Source organism: Halichoerus grypus, chromosome 2 (genome assembly GCF_964656455.1).
Source record: "Halichoerus grypus chromosome 2, mHalGry1.hap1.1, whole genome shotgun sequence".
In the NCBI taxonomy this organism is placed as follows: domain Eukaryota; kingdom Metazoa; phylum Chordata; class Mammalia; order Carnivora; family Phocidae; genus Halichoerus; species Halichoerus grypus.
The window spans coordinates 128,383,228-128,401,015 of record NC_135713.1 but is presented as its reverse complement, the minus strand read 5'-3'; the positions used below and the strand labels follow the sequence as shown (position 1 = coordinate 128,401,015).

The 17,788-nt window shown below is 38.1% G+C and overlaps 1 long non-coding RNA gene across 1 annotated transcript in view; it reads right to left on the bottom strand.

The window, feature by feature from the left end:
- Nucleotides 1-2,529: 2,529 nt before the first annotated feature.
- Nucleotides 2,530-17,788, bottom strand: part of LOC118530555 (uncharacterized) — a 48,045-nt gene continuing 32,786 nt past the window's right edge. Inside the window, exon 4 of the long non-coding RNA XR_013445372.1 lies at nucleotides 2,530-3,665. This is a non-coding gene — a long non-coding RNA (uncharacterized LOC118530555). The remainder of the gene's footprint in view (nucleotides 3,666-17,788) is intronic.

Sequence of the window (17,788 nt, the reverse complement as noted above, 5' to 3'; positions counted from 1 at the left end):
TATCTCCGTTTCTGTCTGTGCAGCATCCTGGGTTGTGCGCCCCTCAGCAGCGCTCCCAGTTCTCACCTCCAGGTCAGGGCACATCTCTGCTCTTTGTGCTTCTAAAACCGCCAGCCACCGCCAGTTTGCACGCACGGCCCCGCCGCTCAGGGTTTCAGTCCAGGGGGCTGCCCTAAAGTCCTTTCCCTGCCGCTGCCGGTCTGCAAGTCTGTACCCTGTCTCCAGCGCGGGAGGCTACCTCTCACCAGTGGTGTAGGATCCCCATGGCTCCCTCCCCCTTCCATTTATCCTCTGATATTTGCTGGTGGAATCACGGCTCCCTGCTTTGTACCTGGAAACCGACCACCTGCAATATTCTGTTGGTAGAGATCCAGATCTATCTTACATCTCAGACTGATTTCGTGGGTGTTCAGAGTGGTCTGGTTGATATCCAGCTCAATTCCAGGGACCGGTTAGAATAGGGTCCCCTACTCCTCCGCCATCTTTTCCACTCTAGTGCCTTTTTTGTTGAGATATTTATGTATTCATATTAAATACACCATTAAGTGTGCAATTCTGTGGTTTTTAGTGTATTTATCACATTGTGCAACTATCAACTAATTCCAGAACATTTCCATCACCATCCTGCAAAATACCTCCTACCTGTTAGCAGCCACTCCCAGTTCCTCCCATTTGCTCACAACCACTTTATGTATTTGCCTATTCTGGAATTTCATGTGGATGAAATCATAATAAGTGACTTTTTGTGTCTGGTTTCTTTCACTTAATGTTTTTGAGGTTTATCTATAAGTACTTTATTTTTTCTTATTTTGAATAATACTCCATTGTATGAACATAACATATTTTGCTTATCCATTAATCCTTTAAGGGGCATTTGAGTTATTTCCTTTTTTTTTTTGGCTGTTGTGAATAATGCGGCTATGAACAAGTTTTTATAGACACATGTTTAGTGCACAAGTGCTTGTGTGAACATGTGTTTTCAGTCTTCTTGGATATGTACCTAAGAGGAATTGCTCAGTCATATAACTCAATGTTTAACTTTTTGAGGAATCGCTGAGGTCCTTTGCATAGAGGCAGCATGGCTTTTCCTCCCAACAGCAATGTAGGAAGGTTCTAATTTCTTCATATCCTTGTCAACATTTGTTATTTTTCTAAAAATATAAAGAATTATCATAATTCAACAATAAGAAGGCAAATAACCCAATAAAAATGGGCAAATGATTTAAATCAGCAGTTCTCCAGATAAGACATACACATGACTAATGAGCTCATGAAAAGATGCTCAACATCATTAATCATGAAGGAAATGCAAATAAGAACCACCAGATACCACTTGTAGTCCTTTTGAGCTTGAACAGGACAAAACCCTCCGATTTTTTTTCTTATTTTTCTTGAAGAGATCCATAGTTAGCTCCAAGGCAACTAACTTCACCAAGTACTAAAACACCTGGTGATCTTTGTCCTTCTTGGCCAGAGGCAATGATACTCAGCTTGCCCATTTCATGATAAACCTTGCTCCTTTCTCTCTTTAGTGAAGTTTCTACTTAATGCACATTATCAGAGATTGAGTCTATATTGTTCCCTGTGTGTTTCCTGAATCCATAGTAATTTTTTGTCACCATGAAGGGATATATATATATATATATATATATTTTAAGATTTTATTTATTTGACAGAGAGAGATACAGTGAGAGAGGGAACACAAGCAGGGGGAGTGGGAGAGGGAGAAGCAGACTCCCCGCTGAGCAGGGAGCCCGATGCGGGGCTCGATCCCAGGACCCTGGGATCATGACCTGAGCCGAAGGCAGACGCTTAACGACTGAGCCACCCAGGCGCCCTTAATTTTATATTTTTAAGAGAACACTTCACCTTTCAAAGAGTATTTGACTCCATCTTCTTTCTGACTATTGTCAGCACACCTACACTATTGTTTTCAGGTGTCCTAGCGTTTTATAGTTTAATCTTTGATCCAAGAAGCCTTCATTCTTAAATGGGTCATAGTTCTTTTTAAAGAGCATTCAAAAGCCTCATTTTTAAAACACAGTTAAATATAACAATACAACACTGGATAAAAATACAAAGGTGATATTTTGGAGGGTATCAGACAAGATATTAACATTTTGTATCTAAAATTTATGAAAATTACAAGATCATCTTCACAATTATGGATGTTTTTGAGAAGTGCTTCTAATCTATGCACAACACTCACACACAGACATTCACGTTTCTAATGAAATACTGGCAGAAAAGCCTTTAGAATAGGAAGTAGTGACCTACTTAGTTTTTTCTGAGTGTTCTATCTTTGAGACCAAAAATTTCACAGGTAAAGTTTTCATTCAAAACATAATGGGAAGTACTTAGAAGAATCCTTCTATGTGCATGTTAAAACCATTTCTTCGTGACAAGTCATAATAAGATCTTTTTATATATAAGCCTTGCTCTTTTTTGCATGCCAGTATGAAAAATACCACATCATATAATTGCTTTAAAAGAGGTCATTAAAAGTGAGAAATATATCTTTGCACAACATTTTCACTTTTACAAAACTGCTTTATTTCCTGATTTAGAAGAATTTGCTGAAGCATGCACATAGATGTTGGAGAATAAATTATGAGAGACCATATCAGCAATACTGATTTTAGAAGCTATGTTTCTCAGTGGAATTTTGATGAATGTCTTCAATGTATATTTATGCATATTAACAACGTTTGAATTCCTCCTTGACTATAGTACTGCCTCTGAAATATTGAGCTTTAAAGCAGACTTAAAAGGTTTCATTAAAGGTGATGCTTTTCACTTAATCTCTGGGCATACACTTGCTGTTACTCCTCATCCCAGGTGGCTGTGTATATGCTAAAGAAAATAATGTAAACTGTAGCTCTCTACTTGCAAATATTAATAACTCTGACAAGGTTGAAATGCATTTTCTCTTCCTAACTTGCATCTTATTTTCTTCTACAGTCATCTGCATTACATAACCTGTCTTGTTTCAGGGGCAGGAAACTTTTCCCTTTCCCCTGAGAATCATTTCAGAAGGTAGAACCTATGCCTTCTTAGAAACCAAGGTGTCCTATGTGAGGTGGCCTTTGGTTTGTAATCCACTCTTGGTCCACCAAACAGACAGTCAATACTGGGGAGAAATATGCAAGACCAGTATCCATGACTTGAACATTCAAAGGACTTTTAAGACAAAATTTATTTATTTCATTAGTAAGAGGCTACATTTTGCTCTTACGTATTCTATCTCAACATGTGGTCCCCTATTAGGTATACTGCCTTGTGATGATTACATTTAAAAGGGCATGCAAAGTAATTTTAAAGATATTTTCATCTTCCCTCACCGCTGACAGATTTGAAAAATGAAATGTGTTTCCTCTATTACTGATTTTTATCACTTTCCTTGTGGCAAATGCAAGTTCTTATCTCCTGACTTTTAATGCACATCAGCATGTTCCTGTTTCATTTGCTCTCTCATTGAGCAGAGAGCTAAAAACTGATGATAAAATGTGCAGTGGGATTCCAGAACTGTCCGTGAACTGGCAGATCCTCTTCAGCATAATCCATAAGCGTTAGACCAATTCTCCACGTTCACATCAAGCCTGACCATACCCTGGATCTCTAGGGCTACAACACACCTCTCATCCTTTGATCTTTCTGAAGGGCTTCTGCAATACAAGAAGAGAAAAAATTGTAAGGACCCAGTGGCCATGGATCATTATGGGAGCTACCTTCAAAATTTTCACAACTTTCTGAAGATAGCCACTGAACCACTAACTCTATAACACTCCACACAGTGGAGATAGCGACTGGTTCCAAACATCATGGCTTTCTGGGATCAGTGCTTTTTCCATGTCTTCTCAACTCATATTTAAAAAGCAGGCACTTTTTCAAGGGAATTTTTTAAGAAATGTAGGCTTTAAAAAAATTGGAAATCAACATCAGAAAAAGTCAAAAGCATCAAAGTGAACAGATGAAAGAACCCAGATTTTATGTTCTAATTCAACTATACTTTATAGTATTTATTGAACTCTCATTGTGTGTAAGTCCATGTCTTAAGGGCTCTAAATGAATAACCTCATTCAGTCCTTCCAACAAGCTAATGGAGGTAGATAATATTATCATCCCCATTTTATAGATAAGAAAACTGATAATGATTAACATACCCAGTATCATATGCTAATAAGTGGTACTGTGATTAAGATTAAAATCTCTCTAAATTGACACAGCTTCAAGACAGAAGACACTGGGCTCCTTAGTTTAGCCTGTCTATTAAAACTAGATTCTAAGCCATCTTTGTTATTTGTTGAGTAATTAATCTTCTCTGGAGGGGATAACTCAACTATGAACTTCAGGTTACACATCATTATGAAATTTTGCATAGTATCTACCCTCTTCAACACAAAATCTTTGTCATAATCTGAAATAATGTAAACTATAAGAAAGCATAAAATTGTTAAATTGTTAATATTCTTAAATGTGTGTGTGTGTGTGTGTGTGTGTGTATGTAAGCGTCCATTTCTCATAAGAAACCTTTTGGTAGGTATAAAATGTAGATACATTTGGAAAGGCAAAAATTATAGGCAAGTGAATGGACAGTAAATGAAAGAGAAAGGCATTTCTTCCCACTGGGAATAGGCAATATTTATGAAGAAAACCAATGTCTGCAAAAACAGAATGAATAAATATTTTGTATACATTGCATAATCTTGAATAAATTGCAGCTGTAGAAATGCAGAATTATCTGAAAATAGTAACACAAATAATAGTCATTCTTGAGCAGAATATCTTGGGACAAAAAGAGGTGGTAGAAACATAAGAGATCCAGGCCAACCTGACAAATTAAACAAGAGGAACTCCCAGAACTCAACAAAGAGAATTATTGAAGCACTAACTTAGTATTTTAACTAAATTCTGCAAAAAAGAATGAAAAGTTTATACTAAAAATTAGCTGTATAATGATGAGTGTGATTTAGGCATTCATGCTAAGCTCATTGTGTAAAAAATTGGTATAGGTACCTTCCCCAAAGTTAAAGGAACCAGCCCTGCAGGTTATTCTGCTGTGAGTAAAACCTGGATTTTATCACAATTTCAGTAAAAAGAAGTGAGATCAAGCTTTCTGGGACTAGGACTAAGGTGGTGTGTGCCAGAAGTATTCTCTTTGTGGCAGGCAGAAATGGGCAAGAAAGACCATATTTCCATGGCTGGCATTTCTGTGCCCTGCGGGATGTAGCCTTCATGATTTAGGTTGAAGAGAGAATCTGACCCGCCTGCAGTGGCTGCATATGAACTGGAAACCCATTTGTTGAACTCCTTTTCCATCTCTCTGCAGAAAGCACTTTGGGAAGCAGCTTGTTCTGAATTCCGTCTTGTGTGTTGGGTTAGTACAGAAGAAACAGGCAAAGAGGTTAGGTTTAATGTCTTTGGACACATAGAAGGCAGCACATGATAGAAGGACAAAGATAATTGGTCTGCTGGACTCAAATTGAGGCTCTGGAAGGCTAAGTCCCAATGACAGATGGGTCACTGATTACATGACCTTGGTTCCATGCTGCTTAGAGGCTCTTATAATCTAGAGGCATCGTGTGCCAGGCCTGTCCCCCAAGGAAAAACTTCATCTCTACTATCACCATCACCAAGGGCAGCAATGTGGAGAAGAGATTAAATGGATTGCTCAAAATCAAAAATGCTGACAGAAAGTCTAGCAGGGAAAAGAGCACTCGAAAGGCATCTATAGGTCCTAATTTCATGTTTACCCCAGGAAGAATAAAAAATGTTGAGACATTTCAAGATTGGTCAAAATCACAGAGCAACTGAAAAATACTAAAGATGCCAAGATCTCCCCCAGAATCTTCTACACCAGCTCAAGTTCCAAGTAGCAAACACCAGCACATAGTAGATGAAATCCAGAGGACCAGCAGTTCATAGGGGCTAATAGACAGCAATCTGGTATTCTCTGAGGCTTTCCTTCAAGAATGAGCACCATGTTTGAACACCAAATATCCTGTAGGTCCAGTGTGGAGTCAAATTTTCCTCTAAGGAGACAGGAATAATTAATATTAAAATGCTAGAAAATAAATAAGAAGCGGTTGTAATAGAAACTGATACTGAATTTTTCTTACATCTGTGTTGTTTTTCACTCAATATGAGAAGCTTTTTTTTAAAACCCTGTATGAGTGCTACCAAAAATATAAAAAATAAGTTAATAAAAATATATAAAACCAGGAAATAATTGAATCAGGTAAGCTTCTGTAACGATGTACTACCATAATAAGATTCATTTTTTTTTTAAGATTTTATTTATTTATTTGAGAGAGAGAGAGAAAGAGCACACACAAGTGCGTGAGCAGGGGGAGAGGGAAAGCAGACTCTCCGCTGAGCAGGGAGCCCAATGCGGGGCTCGATCCCAGGACCCTGGGATCATGACCTGAGCCGAAGGCAGACGCTTAACTGACTGAGCCATCCAGGCGCCCCATAAGATTCATTTTTATCAGGGCATGTTATACCAGGGGATGCTGGCATACAAAATTCTTTCTCTGGTAAATAAAGAAAGCAGACACAGTCAGAGTCACTGCTAGTCCAGAAGCATCTTTTGTGTTAACAAGAAAACAATGTGTCCTCTGGGCAATACAGCTTTGTGCATATTCAGTATGGAGAGCAGACTATGTCTTTGGGCTAATTAAAAACTGCAACTTTCCCTATGGGTGAATGTAGTCCCATGATGGGCTCCTATTGGCAAGGGAGCTGCAAACTGGATTTTAGCTCCCACTTGCTCCCTTGGTAGGGTACTGTTGTGCAGTGAACGTTCCATACAACCGTATGTGACATCAGTGCCTGTACTTTAATCATGTTTTTACAAACAAAAAGCACAGGAAGTACGTGTATGAAAATTGGAAAGGTATACTAAGCCTTGAACAGTGTACTGCTATCTCTGGGTTGTGGAATTGTGTATTTTTATGTGTTTTAAATTATCTGTAATTTATAAATTATCCACAACAACCAGTATTATTACTGAAATAAGAAAAATAACAGTAAAAACTATTACTTTTTAAATTCCTCTTCATTTGGGGTCTTTTCTCTCATACCGGTATTTTTGTCATTTTTCTTCACTTTCTATTACTGTCTATTGTTGTTATATTTTAAATGAACTCTGATAGCTGGCATTTGTCTGGCATTGTCTAATCACTGGCACTAGATACTTCTTCAAGTACTGGGGTGTGGAAAAAAGCAGACTTCGAATCTTGGGTCTAACAACTTTTTTTTTTTTTAAAGATTTTATTTATTTATTTGACAGAGAGAGACAGAGCGAGAGAGGGAACACAAGCAGGGGGAGTGGGAGAGGGAGAAGCAGGCTTCCTGCCGAGCAGGGAGCCCAATGTGGGGCTCGATCCCAGGACGCTGGGATCATGACCTGAGCCGAAGGCAGATTCCTAACAACTGAGCCACGCAGGCGCCCCTAGTCTAACGACTTTCTAATTTGGTCATCTTGGTCATTTAACTATTCTATATCTCAAATTCCTCATCTTTAAAATGTAATATTTAAGTAGTAAGATCACTAAAAAGGATACAATTAATGTACCTAATACAGCTATGCATAAGAGGTTTTAATAAATTATAATTGCTATTACTATTATGTCTGAATTTCTTCAAAACTGATGGCACCCTGAGTAAGTATATTAAAGTCTCCTACAGCTCCCACCGGCGCTGACTGGTCATTCATCTCAGGTGAAACTGCACTTGAAGTAACTCCTAAAATACGATGGTTTCAAGTAATTGATTTCATGTCTCTTGAGTGTATGCAGCTGAATTTGTTGAGGGTTGGGATGAGAATTAGCTGAACTACTGAAAACAGGAAAGAAGTGTTTGTCTAAAGTATTGATAAGCATGAGCTGATATTAATAGTAGGGATAGTTTGCTGAGTGGCGATGCCACATAGAGGAGGGAAGCAGGAAGTAGAGGATAGGGCAGATGGGAGGTAGGGATATGCTAGTTGAGACAGCCTAGGCTACCTACCTGAAACATAAGTGAGAATAAGGAGTCAACCACTGGTCTCTGGGTTGTTAGCTCACTTAGAAAACAGCACAGAAAACAGCTGAGAAATAACCTTGTAGAAAGAGTCAAAGGTCTGATTTCTAGAGCCAATTCCACAATTTCTAACTTCACAATCTTTGGCTAGTCTCGAGCTTCCAGATTGCCAGTGTTACTTCTAAAATTTGAAAAAAATATAATTGTTTGAATTGACTGAGGATCAAGAGAGACATGTTTACAAAATTGCATTTTAAACATTTTGCTTATTTGTGAGTTAGGAGTACCTGGAGTCACATTGGCAGTCTTCCTCTCCCTTTGACTGAGGCTTCCCAGGAGCTGTGCTAGAAGACCAAAAGAGTACACCCAAGCCCAAAGGTGCAGTGCAGTTGCTAGGCTGTTTATGCATTCATTGATAAAACAGATGCTTATTCACCACTTACTGTGGGCCGGAAACACGGAGTAGGTAGTGCTACAGTGTAGGTGTCCCCTGGTAAATAAGCCAAGATAATACTATTCCTCATCGCTACAAACTCTGCTTTGTAAATTCCAGGAAGGGAATTGTAGGCTGCTGTGAGATGGGGCATGGGATGTGGCCAGGTAATTCTCAAGGAAGAGACATGTGACGTGAGAGCCGAATGACAAAGGGGTGTTAACTGGTCAAAGAGAGAGTCTTCTGACAGGGAAGAGTGTACACAGGCCCCTGAAAATCAAGGGAGCTTGTATATTGCAGGAACTGGAAGAAGGTCAGTGAGGCAGAAACATGGAAGCAAAAAGAATGAGCTAAGATTGAGATGTCTGAGTCCATGTCTAAGGATTTTGGTCTTGAGGCAGAATGCAATAACCGTATATTCAGTTGGACAAGCCTAGTGGCATTGGAGTATGAGAGAAGGACATAGAAAAAAAATGTTTAGTTAAATCAATGGATTTGCTAAGAGATATATATGGGTGATAGAGTTGGGGACATAATACATATTTTCTAAATCTCTGCCTAGGTATTTTGATGGTTAATGGTCCCATTTACTGGGGCCAGATTTGGGGGAAAGATCATGACTTCAATTTAGGCATGATGAATCCAAAGTGATTTTGAGATATCTAAGGGGATGTGCTAAGTAGGTTAATGGAAATTCAGGTCTGGCATTCAGAAGAAGAGATCTGGGCTGAAGTATAATTTGATCCTTATCCAAGAATACAGGGGTTAGAAGCCATGGGCTCACATATGAAATTACAATATGATAAAGAAACAATTAAAAGGGAAGAACACTTGTACCAAGCCTAAGACCAAACTGACTGCTATGTGAGCTATATGGACCTTGCTTAATCTGCTACATAATTTAAATTCTCTCTGAAGAATAAATGTCCATAAGTTGTGTAGTTGGATGCCAACCAGTCCCTAACTCAATTTTCAGAAGCAAATTGCATCAATTATACTTCTTTTATAGCTTGGAGAGATACTCATGCTAGGATGATGGCATGTTTTTTAGTACGTCTATTTTGTTGTTATTTGCAACCATTTTAGATTATTAAAAAGAAATGGAGCCTGTTTTAGAGAGCAGATCATTTACTAAAATCGTGCCTTGGTGCTAGAAATATCATTTAGAAAAATAAATGGGAAAGAATGCAAGATTCTTTGATGTAAAAACTTAGAAAATAGTATGCCAATTAGACAACCCTCTAAATGCTTTTCTAAGGTTAAAAATGGAATCTCACAACAGATTACAAACTTTCTAACCATTAGCGTTGGAAACCATTACAATAAGTTGGTTCTAACACTGCCTAACTCACTATTCAAGTTTCACTCTCTTCATCTCACTGCCATTCGTTCATCTGCCATAAAACAAAGTCATTATAAGGGTGACCATGAGAACCTGATGTAGAAATGACAATCTCAGCCTGCTTGGGTCCATGAACAACCATACCCTTTCACTGGCCCAGCCAGGACCAGTAAGATAGCAAGAAATAAATGTCTATTAAACTGGGCCATTTTAAATTTGGGTTAACTTGTTATTGAAAATTAATCCTACTTTAATCCTGAGAGTGTTCATTTGTTGATCTTTTCAATGTAAATTATATAATCCTGGTGGACCATCAAGAGAAATGACTAGTCAAGTTCAGTTCACCCTTGTTCCAAAGGAAAGGTTATTAAAGAAACCAAAGGAGCTGAGCAGTCATTTAGATCAACCAGTGAGACAGTTGCAGTGAATTCACTAAAGAAAGGTGATTTTATCGTGACATTAAGGATACGGTTTTGGAACATTTTGTCAAGAAAGATTTCATGGAGATTCTAGTAATCCAAGTAATAGCTCATAGCATTCATGTTACTATTATCTATCATCTATCTATTTACCTACTTTTCTGCTGTTTTATTGATGGATTAATCAATGATACACATAGAAAGTTAGGTTCTTTCCCTCCAGCTTCAGCTAGGTGAGGTTTTTGTATGATCCTAATGACAAGCGCACAAACATCAAATGATAGAGAAAAAACCAACCTCTTAATCTATAATTGCTGACATTGACAGATACTAGATAGTAGCTATTTATCAGGTAATGTAAGTATTTATAAGTTTTATCATTCTAAAAATTTGAAAAAATTTAAAAAGTGCCAAAATTGCAAAAATATGCGTAATACTAAAATCAGCTGGAGAAAAAATGAGAGTTCTTAGAGATCTTAGAAGTATCATCATGCATTTGTATGAGATGAAAATGTAACTCTACAACCATGAAAACAAAAAATATTAGAACAATGGGAAGGAAAACACTGAAATAGTATCAGATGTGAATAACAGGCATTAATTAAGTTGCAGGAACAGAACGTAATAAACAACACAGAATTAAAAAAACCTAGACATTATAATGCAAAATATATGGGAGAGAGTTAAACCCATTTAAAAGTAATTGGATTTTGAGTAACTGTGAAATTGTCCTGGAGATAGATAGATAGATATAGATATAGATTTTGGTAGGCATATTATGAACCAAGTTATTTGGAGACCAACATTGAAATACTTAAGCAGTGGAACAACAGAAAAGTTATTTGTGGATGATACCAGCTCCCCCACCCCAAAAAAAGATAATCCTATTTTTAAAAAGTTTTATTTTGACAACAATATAATACTTTTTAAACAAATAATGAAAATACGGGTAAAAGGCTATGGAGTTTAGAGTAGCAGCTGGGGAAAAGTTGAAAATAGAGCTACCCTATGACCCAGCAATTGCACTACTGGGTATTTACCCCAAAGATACAAATGTAGTGATCCGAAGGGGTACGTGCACCCCAATGTTTATAGCAGCAATGCCCACGATAGCCAAACTATGGAAAGGTGACTAGATGTCCATCAACAGAAGAATGGATAAAACAGATGTGGTATATATATATATATATATACAATAGAATATTATGCAGCCATCAAAAATTGAAATCTTGCCATTTGCAATGATGTGGATGGAACTAGAGGGTATTATGCTAAGCGAAATAAGTCAATCAGAGAAAGACAATTATATGATCTCATTCATATGTAAAATTTAAGAAACAAAACAGAGGATCATAGGGGAAGGGGGGGAAAAATAAGACAAAACCAGAGGGGGAGACCAACCATAAGAGACTCTTAATCTTAGGAAAAAAACTGAGGGTTGCTCGGGGCGGGGGATGGACATTAAGGAGGGCACGTGATGTAATGAGCACTGGGTGTTATATAAGACTGATGAATGACAGACCTATACCTCTGAAACCAACACACTATATGTTAATTAACTGAATTTAACAAAAAAGGAAGAGTAGTTGGGGAAAAAAGAGAGAAAGCAAACTCATCATTTGTTTATATTAACCAATAAAATTCTCTGACATACACATCCTTTAAAAACCCACCTTTAGGAAAGAATGATTTTAAATGGAGGTTGATGGTCTTTCTTTTTTTTTTTTTTTAAAGATTTTATTTATTTGAGAGAGAGAATGAGACACAGAGAGCATGAGAGGGTCAGAGGGAGAAGCAGACTCCCTGCCGAGCAGGGAGCCCGATGTGGGACTCGATCCCGGGACTCTAGGATCATGACCCGAACGGAAGGCAGTCGCTTAACCAACTGAGCCACCCAGGCGCCCATTGATGGTCTTTCTGATACACAAGCCAAACAAACAAGCAAGGACACATAAAGCCAAAAATATTTGTAGTCATCAGTATATGTTTTTTCCACCAGATACCTGTTGAAAAGTATCTTTGGATTTTGAAAAGTAAATATAGGTTACAAAGTTAATTTGGACTTTGCCTTAATGAGAAATAGAGATCCGAATGTTCCAAAGTCAGTCATTTACGAAGGGATTTGCGTCAGGCACAGTGCTAAGGATTTTACATGCTTTCGCAGGAACTATAATTAACCAAATTTCTACAGGGGAAGAATCTGAACATGGACGTTGTAACCCAGTAACCCAAGGCTGCTCAGAAATGGAGACTGTTTTCAAGCTGCACAGTCGGGTGCCAGGGCCCACAGGCTTCCCCCGTGTGCTGAATTTGGTGATACTAGGAAGAGAGAGACCGCAAACTCGGCATACCGCCTCATAGCACTGCGCTGTCTAGACCTAGGTCAGAAAATGTCTGGTTCCAATTTTATTATATTGTGTGTTTGAGTTTGAAATGCATATAGCAGGAAACTGAGAAGTACTAACGGTAACACCAACACAGTAGTGTGCTTGTAGAAGGCAGGCAGGCTTGCGCAAATATGTAAGTTAGCTGTTGTTTGCCTCCAAAGAACGTGGAGTCACCACAGCCACAAGGAGAAAGGCTGGAACCTGCGTCTCCCGCAGACAGACCTACTTTCCCATGACACCCAGAAGGAATTGTCTCACAGATCATCTCATCTAATACTAATAAGACAACAGCAACCATGACAAAAATAACAAACCCAAGGTAGGATTTTTGTGAAACATTTTTAGGGAGACAGACGAGGGAGCTAGCCTCTCATGGTTCAGAGTTGAGTTCTCATCACTTAACCATCTCTACTCTTTTTGTCTCTAAGACAACTGCCGGTGTTCTCGCAAGCATTCAGTGTCTCTCCTTGTCTTCTCTTTCAGTTATTTTCAGGACCCCTCTCTCCTGTGTTTCTTCTTCTTCCCTGAACTCTGAATCTTCCCCTGTTTCTTTGTGCCTTTCTTCTGTAGGACAGTGCATCTCTCTCCAGGATCCACAATTTTGCATGTTCATCTATCATCTTGCTCAATAAAAAGCATCTCACGACTGACTCATTTAAGAAGGTTCGGGGTGGTGGGGAGGATATGTCACTACTAATAACTTACCATATTTTCTCTAGTCACACTTGGGACTTCCAGGATCTGAATGGATACACGTCACCTCCTCTTATTCTGTTTCTCGTGCATTTTGTTTCATCCACACTGGCCTCTGTGCTGACCCTTGGACCTGCCAGGCACACCTTTGTTTGGTTTTCTCTCCTGAAATGTTTTCTCTGAAATGTTTCCCACGTGTTGCTCATCTTCTTCCTCTTTCATCAAACGTGATCTTTCCAGGGAGATCCCAAATTTCAATCCCTGACATTTCCTCCCGGCTTTCTTCACAGCACTTAGCACTCTCTAACATGGTATATATTTTACTTACTTGCTTATTTTATATCCATTTCCCTTTTAGAAAACAATGAGTCATGGATCACTACATCAAAAATTAATGATATATTGTATGGTGACTAACATAACACAATAAAATTAAATTAAAAAATAAATAATAAATAGTAATATAGGAAGGTACAAACTTCTGTCTTCTTTTTTTACAGTACTCTGTCTTTAGAGCGAAGAATAGGACCTGACATGTAGTCAGAACTCATTACAAATTTGCAGTTGAATAAATTGTATCTAAGTGCCAACGCATTGATGATGGATGAATTTTTCAACTAATGACTGATTGACTTACTGAAGAAATGAATAAACTTGTATGGAATCAGAAAATTTAAGAATTTAAATCAGAGAATTTAAATGAGTGGAATTTGAGAGTTGAGCGATCATTTGCTTCAAACTTCCAGTTTCACAGATAAGGAGATTGGGACCCAGATCGTACGGATTTGTAGATCCAGTGACTCTAGGACCACAAGTGAGAAATAAGGTTGCAATGATAATCTAGTCATCTGACCTCTAAGTCCAGTGCCCTGTCACATGTGGAGATAAATTTTAGTAAAAGAATTAAATATATTTCATATTATTCTCAAGTTTACTTTATATACGGATCTTGGTCAGAATATTGGAATAAACCTCCCTGAATCTTAGCTTAGTGTCACTGTCATTTTCAGGGCTTAAGCCGGTAGCTTCTGGCTTTAGGCTGGTTTATTGTCAAAGCCCCTGCAACTTGTCTTTCGGCTGCTGGATATTACTTCTCACTGTATGAGCCACAGGTGATCTTTTTAATTCCACTAAGCTGCTGAAGCTAATAAAAGTAAAGGTCTTTTTGCCTCTGTAGCACTCCTGTTGATACAGAAATTTTTTTCTATGTTCTCTTGCACTAAATCCTCCTGTTTCTTAATTATCCAGAGGATGGAAAACCAAAAGAAAAGAGCATTTGTGCCCAGCTGCTACTGGAACAGGGGAAAATAGTTTCCAAACTATTTCTACTTTTAAAATAGATTTAATTTAAAAAAAAAATCTCTTTAGCTTCAGTCTTCCTACATTATTTGCCATTTAAAAAAAATGACTCAGAAACCGTCTTTGTTTTTGGAATAAGCAAAAGAGAAATTCTGGGCTTTTGTTGTTTACATTGGTGGTAGTAATCGATCATTTGTTGGTTTTTTTATTTATTGTATACCTTAATAGCGGAATGGACTATCTTTTTAAAACAAAATGTAATTAATGGTTTTAGCCTAAGAGAGGCTAAAGTAATAGCCTCTGATAGCTCAGTAATTGGGTCCATTTAGAGATAAGGAAACAGGTAAAATATCTTGTCTGAGGGCACATAGCTAGAAACGGGCACAATTTGGGTTTTAATTCAGATCATTCTGATTCTAATATCTAAGCACTTTTGACTATGTTATGGCCCTAAAGGAGAATTGTCATTCCCCTGAAGAATAATACCAATTGTTCCTAAACTGTTTTTAAAGAACTTTTATATATTTTTAAACATTTATATTGGATTTTAGATGCACAGATTCTCAAGATTGGAAATCTCTGGTGTCATCTAACCCATCCTCCTGCTGGCAGTTTCAATCTCTTACACCACATCAGGGCAACTGAGCATCTGGTCTCTCACTGAACAACTCAAGGGATCGGGGATTTAGTCATTACATCCAAAATAGGTTTAAGTATAACTTTAACTATTAGAATAGTCTTTTATTTTGATATAGGTGCTACATCACTAAAACTTTTGAGTTGTGGTCTTTAGAACCAAAATTTATCTAGTTCATGAAAAGTATGTTTTCTCTCATTTATCAACCTTCTTCCAGAGTATGGAATGAGAACAGAACACAATACAATTAAACCTCAGTGTAATGTATATGGGGAGGGCATAGTCCAAAAATTAAAACGCTGGTCAGTAATGTTACCAGGTTAAGGAAATTTAACCATGATGTACCTGGAGTCCAAAGGTCTGTTTTGTGATCCAAATCCACCTTAATCCCTGCTGTGCTTTGGTGCCACCTGGTGGTGGATGCTCTGTGACAGATAATGTGATATGTGCACTAGGTACTTAGTTGATTAGTAAAAAGACAGATTTAGACAGTGACATAAATAAGCTCTTGATAACAAACTGGTAATTTCAAAGAATAAGAACAGTGATAAAGAGAATAGAACAAAAAAATTTCATTGAAAGTGGAAGCGAGGAAAAGCCTCTTTAAGGAAGTGACATTTAAAACTTAAATGATTATAAGAGTCAGTCTTACCTGCAGTTAATAGAAGGGGAAGTAGCAAGTACAAAGAGCCTCAGGAATACAGAAACAATATATTTTAAAAACTGTAAGAAAAAAAAAACTGCAAGAAGCTCAGTGAGGCTGACAAGTTGTTAATAGAAGGAGCTGTTAATAAGAGAGTAGTTGTTAACTGCAGAAGTAGCCGGAAACCTGAATTGAAGGATCTTGAAAAGATCGGAGGTGTTCAGACTGCAGTGGGAAGCTGTTAAGGTTGGGATTGATATTATTGAAGGGAAAGCAAGAGTAAAAGCCAGGAGACCAGTTAGGAGTTTATTGAAATGGTTCAGGTGAGCAGTGCTTGTGGCTTGAACTAGAATGGTAACAATGGATAGGAATAGACACGAGACAGGATGGCTCATTTGTTGGGAATTTCCTTTGTCTTGGTTTTATTTGGTTTTCTCTTTGTGCACTTATGTGGTTTGTGAACATGCCCTGCATTTTAGAATGAAGAAAATGAGGTAATTATAAGTGCAATTGGTTGAACTAAAACCAAAGTTTTTTTATTTTGTTTTGGTGGGTTTGTTTACTTAGATAGACTGTCAGAGATAGTTCTCTAAGTTGCAAGTGTATCCACTAAAACATTATTTGTATGACGTTAGAAAATAAGAGGAGACTGGGACACCTGGGTGGCTCAGTTGGTTGAGCATCTGACTCTTGATCTCAGCTCGGGTCTTGATCTCACCATTGTGAGTTGGAGCCCCACGCTCCATGCCCAGCATGGAGCCTACTTTAAAAAGAAAAAGAAGAGAAAACACTGCGAGGCTTCTCATGTCAAATTGACCATCAGACCTCCAAGTGAGTGCTAAAGAAGAGAAAGGAAATGGGGGCTTAGAAAGGATCTTCTCTTCCTTCCCTCTTCCATCAAGTTGTTCAGCTTCCTCTCAGATGTAAATAAAGAAGGTGAACACAGAGGCGGTAGAATTTCATGAGTAAGAGCACAGGCTTTGATAAAGACTGCCTAATCTCCATTCCAGTTCTACCGCTTACTAGGGCAAGTTACATAACCTTTCTGTGCCTTGGTTCCACATCTATAAAATGAAGACAAAAATATAACCCATTTCATGGAGTTGTTGGGATAATGAAATGAGTAATATCAGGTAGGTGTTTGGAAGAGTGTCTGGCATATCAGCCGTGTTAAAATAGTAGCTTTTAAGTTTGTGAAAGATCAGTATGTGGTTATTAAATAATTTTGAAAATAAAATTGTCACCAATAGGAGGGTTATATATTTAGAGTAAGAATAAAAGGACACTGTTTCCACTGTTTCTATCTGTTACCTGGGGATGAGTCACATACTGGAAATACTTTCTTGCCAACTTGAACACCCAAAAAGTCCAACATCAGCAAATGAAAGGAACATCTAGGGTTTCTACTTACGTCCCCTTTTCTACTAGGAATTTGAAGGGAGAGGCCCTTGGTGGATGTTTTCTATTTTTCCAAAGATGGAAATCTGTTGGAAGAACCTCTGCACTTAAGAGCATTTTGACATCTCTGATCAGTGTATTGTTAATAAGGAAGAAAACAGGGCGCCTGGGTGGCTCAGTTGGTTAAGCAACTGCCTTCGGCTCAGGTCATGATCCTGGAGTCCCGGGATCGAGTCCCGCATCAGGCTCCCTGCTCGGCGGGGAGTCTGCTTCTCCCTCTGACCCTCCTCCCTCTCATGCTCTCTGTCTCTCATTCTCTCTCTCTCTCAAATAAATAAATAAAATCTTTAAAAAAAAAAATAAGGAAGAAAACAAATAGGACAATACTCCCAAGACAGGTCACACACTTTACAGTGACTAACCTTAAATATGAATAAAAACATAAACCCTTCACTGCATTTTCTCTTAAAGGATTTTAAGAGATGCAGAAAAAATAGTTTTGTCTGGATAACTGA